The sequence below is a fragment of the Nannospalax galili genome, unplaced genomic scaffold (assembly GCF_000622305.1).
Source record: "Nannospalax galili isolate Female #2095 unplaced genomic scaffold, S.galili_v1.0 scaffold293, whole genome shotgun sequence".
NCBI classification, from domain to species: domain Eukaryota; kingdom Metazoa; phylum Chordata; class Mammalia; order Rodentia; family Spalacidae; genus Nannospalax; species Nannospalax galili.
In genome coordinates this window covers 3,405,960-3,412,597 of record NW_008337147.1, presented here as the reverse complement: position 1 = coordinate 3,412,597, position 6,638 = coordinate 3,405,960, and positions in this window count along the sequence as shown.

Genomic DNA, 6,638 nt, shown 5'->3' with positions numbered 1-6,638 from the left:
GGAACCTCATTTAATTTTATGTCTTATAGAGTTTATAATGAGTAAAAGATTATATAAGCGTAATAATTCATCTGTAAACCTAGAAATGTATAGCCAATTTTGAAAGAGATGTACCCTAGCTCAGAAAAATGTTATTGAATAGGCTAATGCTGTTGTAATGAAACGCTTCTTCTAATAAACAAGAAAAAAAAACAACAACAAAAAACAAAACAAAAAAAGAATTATTGATGATTGAGCAATGTACTTCTGTACTTCCGTTCATTTTTGCATATAATGTTTCCTAGTACCTGCCTCATTCTGAATCATGAACTTAAGATCTGCCATTCCATGAATTTAAGAAATGCCGCTCCTATTTTACAGAACTGTTAATTTGTATCTGCTTCATCACTGAAAGTTCCAGTTTTATACCTGGAATTCAATGATATCCCATTGTTTGCCAAATATGACAATCGAAATTCCTAAGAAGGAAATGTGTGTTTTACCTGAAAAAAAAGGAGCAATTTTAAATATCTTCATCAAGCCAAAGTTAATTTGGAAGATTAAAAATGTCCTACCCAGCTATAAAGCCCAACAACAGCAAAAAAAAGTCTACTCATTCATCAACTGTTAACACAAGTTTTCCAGATTTGAAAGATCATCTTTTCAATGAGAAAATAAGAATCATTACACATGACACTTCCTCTAGTACAAGCTATTCATTATACGAAGACAATTTTCTAACATTAATTTTTCATTTTAAAAATAAGGATCAAAAGTCTTACATTCCTGTAGATTGCATTGAAGAGCATGAGAAATGGTGTTTGATGAATGAGAAACTTTGTTAAGTGAATGATTATTAGAAATGAAGGTTCATGGGCCCATGGGCTTCCATTCTGATCATTCATATTAATTTAAGCAATTTTCTATATCAAAATCAATATACTTTTAAATTAAATGCCAATATAATCTGTTACCATACCTTTAGTGCCTGATTTAAAGACCTTAGATAAGGTCTGAAAATCTGCATTTTTGCAATCAAATTAGATAATTCTAGGAAAAGGGAAGCTGATAACCACTACTTAGTCATAATTACCACTGATTTTTAAAGCGTATTTATGAACTTCTGAATTTTATAGAGAGCTTTTGTTGCTTGCTAGCTTGGCTATGATGAGCATTCGGTGATCAGATGGAAAAAGGAACGTGCAGAGGCAACAGTAGGGAGATGCCACTGAGAGAATGAGTAATGCTGGTTGGTGGAAGTCAGAAGAAGACTCAAAGTTTGTATAAAATGTGATTCAAATGAATTTAAGTGTAATGTAAAATATCCTAGACTAAATGGTAAGCTACAAACAGAAGATATTTATACTGGTCTTTGTTTAACTGCCAAATGCAAACTATGCTATAAATATTAATGCAAGAACTGTTTGTAAAGCTTAAGAGTATTATTACTAGTTCAGAAAAAAATGATTTTTTTATTGAGATTTGGTGTTGGGAATAACTCTTCAGCTTAGAAATGCAATTATGCCTCTTAGTGCACAGCAGATATATCAAGTTCATGCTTAAAAAATCAATTACGCATTGGATTTGCAACTATAAGTACATCACAGTTAATTTGCCATTGCATTCTAAAAAAAGAGGAATTTATGATTTTTTCTTTCATCCTATTGACGTAAGTTGGTTTATATTTGCCATAAAGAGATAGAAATGAGAAAGTTCAATGGTTTTTCCAGATAAATATTAAAAAACAAATTAATACACATAATAATGTATACAGATTTTAAAAGCATATGTCCAAGTTCAACATAGGTAAATCTTAGAATAAAGTATAATATAAAAAGCAGTGAATACTTTAAGATGCATCTTATGTATGAAATATAATAAAATTGTTAATATTGATGAAGAAACTGAATAATGTTTATGTACTAATGCATTAAGATACTAACATCAATTATTAAAATTAGATTTCTTTTTGCTTATCGAGAAAATAAAATTTTAAATTGAAAATTATTTTCAAATATTGTACAATTATAGCTTCAGCTATGTGTAAGCAACCTGGAAAATCTTTGGTTAGTTATTTGTCACTTTGTTGCACTGAGGTAAAGAACTTGATTTCTCTTTCAAATCTGATGCACATGAGAACACCACAGAGCAAGAATGCAGACCTGTTTCACAAGGTACAGCATATTCTCAAGCTGGTCTTTTGCCTCTTTAATTATGAAGAACATATGACATGGGGATGGCCAATTTTGATATCCTCAAAGGTTGTAAGATGATGCTTTTGATATTAGTCTCTCCATTCAGCTGGAAACTGTCAGAGACTCAGTTTTCTGAGCTATATATTAATAAGATCTTATTCAGAAGAATCACATGAGATAGCAAAGAATTCATGTAAAAATCACAAAGTCTCATTGCTTTATAAGTACGTGCTAAGGTGAAATAGAAACCACACTGCAAAATTTATTCATGTTTTGAATTCTTTTAAAACCTATTTAGAATATGAAGATTGATTCCAAGCAATAGTGAATTATATAAGGATTAATTAAAATAGCCTTATAGAATAAAATTCAGGGTATAGATTTGACATTAGATCGAGTAAAAGTAATAAAAATTATTAAAACTGGACTCAAAATGTTATAAATATAAATTATACATCTCAAGAATATCTATAGTTGAGATATAAATTGTATCCTGAATGGCTCAGTGCTTGGCGGATTGTAAAACCCATCACTGTGAGATGATTTGATCAAGTGCTCTGACCTAATCAATGGATTCTTTAACTGACAGATTGGTTAGTATTGCCAACAGTTCAATTAGTGACATTTTTAATGAATAGAACCTGTTAATATTTTGAACATTTTTACTGCAGTTTATAATTTTACAGGCAACTTAATCAAGAATTTTCTCTAAGCCCTATACAACTTTAGTTTTGTTGCTATTTTGTTTTGTTGTTTTGGTAGCATTGGAGATTGAACCAAGGTCCTTGTACATACTATGCAACTTGGAAGTTCTATACCACTAAGATATATCCTCAACCTTGTACTATTATTTTGTGTAATAATTTCTACTTGTGTGCATGATGACTGAGCCTCTGAAATTTCTCTGCACTTTCATGACTGTTTCTCTTTAGTTTCACTGTCACTGACTCGATTTCCTCACACAGTAGCCTTGCTGTCCCTTGTCATGCTGACAGCTGAATAGTAGCAACAAAGTCTCGTGATTGCTGGAAACAATTCTTTGTCCACTGCGTTATACTGATATAGGAGATACTCTAACCAAGAGCTAGTCAGATGTGATGTACTGTGCAATGCCCAATGTCGTATTACAGCTAAGCTTGAATAAAAACATGCTGATTGTTAGGATCCATTTTGGGCAAGAGAAGACTGGAACTGATCTGAGAACCTTTCACTTTGGGAATACTCTCAGAGCTGGGTTCTTAAAATACATTCTTCTAGCTATAATTAACACTGTACACCTTGTAGGAAATAGTGAAGAAGAAGTAGACATTTTTTAAAGAAAATTTTGTCCCTTTTGAGACGAGGTCTCTTTGTAGCACCAGCAGAACTGTAAATCACCATGTTGACCAGGCTGGCCTCTACCTCACAGAGATCTGCCTGCTTCTTCCCCCTGAACACTGAATCTAAAGACATGCACCACCATGCCCAGTCAACAAAATTTTGTCCCTTCTGACCGCTACTGACCAAGGCTAGCACACGTAACCACCAACATATATCATCAATTTAATCCCTGTGGTTTGTGACACAAATGGAATCAGTTCCCTCCTTCCAATGAATATCTGCTGTTTACAGTGCTTGATTTGCAAAACACACAAACACACTTTTATTCATTGTTCTTGGTCAAGGGCAAGGATGGGTCATGAGGGATTAAGGCTACAAGTTACAAGAGGATCATAGGCCTAGTATGTGGTTTGGCATTATAGGCAACCTGAGATAGTGTTAACTGATCTCAACACATAAAATTAATTTTTTCATTAGAACATTAGGCAAAAGTCATTTATCCATAGTTTGTCCATGTTGTAAATATCATTTCCACAGTTTTTTGTTAAATTGAAGGTTAGTATTATTGCACAAATGCCTTCTTGCTTTGTACAGTGTTGTCCTCTTCATGTGCGAGGCATTATGATGCACTTCTGTGAGAAAATGGGGATTTTCAGATGTGGTGTCTCTTTACAGTAGGTCACTGGCAGCATGTCCTTCATGCTCCATCTTCACCCAAGCCTCTTCGTCTCTGTTTCTTGGCTGCCACAGGTGAGCAATGCTTTCTGGGCACAGAGAAATTTTGCCTATTTTCTAGTTGCTCTTTCAGGCATTTGTCATAGTAATGAAAAATCAGACTGACCCTGAAAGGAAATCCATTATCCATATAATTAAAAAAAATACTAGCACTAAGAATATCCCAAGTATTTTATAAGTTAATAATATAAAAATTATACACGCAACCTAGGAAAAGAAGAGGTGGTTTTGTTTTGTTTTCTTTTGTTTTGTTTTTGTTTTTCTTTGTCAGGGTCTCCCTTACCCCAGCCTATCTAGAATTCACTATGTAGAATAGGCTGGCCTCCATCTCATCTGCCTGCCTTTGCCTCCCAGTGCTGGGACTAAAGGTTTGCTCCACCAAGCCTGACACAGAAGAGGTTTTTCTCAATATTGTTAAAAACATGGATTATAAATCTTCCTGTGATTATAGCAATTGGAAGCAGTACATGCTATTGTGGTTTCAAGCTGAAATACAAACTAAAATCATTGAAAAACTACTTAATGGTAAAATGACAAAACATTTGGCAAGAGAAGAAAACACAGATATTTAAATACATAAGACTATAGAACCACAAATATACATAGGCAGAGATAAATGTTTCATTGTCATATTGAATTTAAATTCTTAAAAATTTTTTTTTGATGAACTCCCTCTCTCACAGAAGCTACCACTTGCCAGTAGATCCTTATCAAAGGCTGGGGGTCTTGCCCATTTGCTAGATTCATGCTGAGGTTTTGACTGACATCGGCTTTTACAAGTCTTATGCATGCTGTCACAAGCATTGTGGGTTCATAAGTGCAACTTCCCTGTGGTGTCCAGAGAACACTGTTTTCTTGTACTCATCTACAACTTTTGGATCATACAACTCCATCCCTCTTTCTGTAAAGATCCCTGAGCCTTGCGAATAAAGGATATAGCATAGGTGTCCCATTTAAGGTTGAGCACTTTGCAGTCTCTTATTCTCGGTGTGCTGTCCAGCCATGGGCCTCTATTTTAATCACCATCTGCTGCATGAAGAAACTTCTCTGGTGAGAGTTTAGAGATGTACTTATCTATCAATATAGCAACAAGTCATTAGGAGTTGGTTTAATAATATAACAATAAAGAAAGATTATTGAACACTGCAAGAGAAAATAAATTAGCCTGAAATATTATTCATTAAAAATTCTTCATTAAATATAACCATACATCAGAAAAGAGCATGAATGATCAAATCATTCCTAAGTAAAAAGTATAATGCTAGTGGCATTGAAATACCTAATTTAAAATTATACTAATGAGTATACTAATAATTGGTACTGATACTGGTACAAAAAGAGGCATGCATGCAAAATGAATACAACAGAATACCCATAAACAAACCTATAAAGGCATCAAGAGTAATGCCAGAAACACTTACTGAGACAAAGATAGTCTTCAACAAATGATTCTAAATAAACTAGATACCCACATATGGAAGACAATGCAGATACCTATCCACACAATGTACAAAATATAACTCAACGTAGATAAAAGAACTTAATGCAAGACCTGAAAATATAAAAGTTCCTGAACAAAAGACAGGAGAAAACATTTATAATACATAGACTCAGGGAGAAAGGCAGTCACTGCCTTCAGTTGTATACCCACTCTTGACCCAACCCGGCTCCAACAGATCACTCCTATCCCATGCTAATACAGATGGCCTTGGTTAAAAATAAAACAAAATCTCATGATCCTGGAAAAGAGACTGGAAAAAATGGGAAGTTGTATTAATGGGAATAAGAGGGAGATAAGGGAGATGTGGGAGAGTATAATCAGAATACATTATATGTGTTTCAAATTATCAAGAAGAAAAATTAATGAAAAAGAAAAAAACTAATCCAGTGAAACTACAATAAATGAAAAAATTTAAAAATATAGATTAAAGGGTTGATTTTCTATACGCACTCTAATAGCACAGGAAGTAATAAAAAGCATTGGAAAATGAAATTCCATTAAATTTAAATGCTTCTTACATATGCAGGAAAGAGTTAACAAAGACTTACCCTATAAGACAGAATAAATTCTCTCAGCCAATCATTTATAAGAATGAGGATTAATATCCAGAAATTTATAAATGGTAAAACTCACAGAAAATAACAGATAAAAGCAAATTTTCAGATGGCTTGAACAGGTAGTTGTTAAATGAGTACAAATGATCAATAAACTGAAGAAAACTATAAATATGTATAGCCAACATAGTAATAAAAATCAAAACTACATTGAACTTTTTAATAATTTCCATCTGTTACAAAAAGAAGCTTCTTTAATGAGTGGATAGAGAAATATTTTCTGTAAATATCAGTATGTAGATTGAGAATATAGTAAGAATTATGTTGGTGTAGGAAAATGACAGAGCTAGGGTA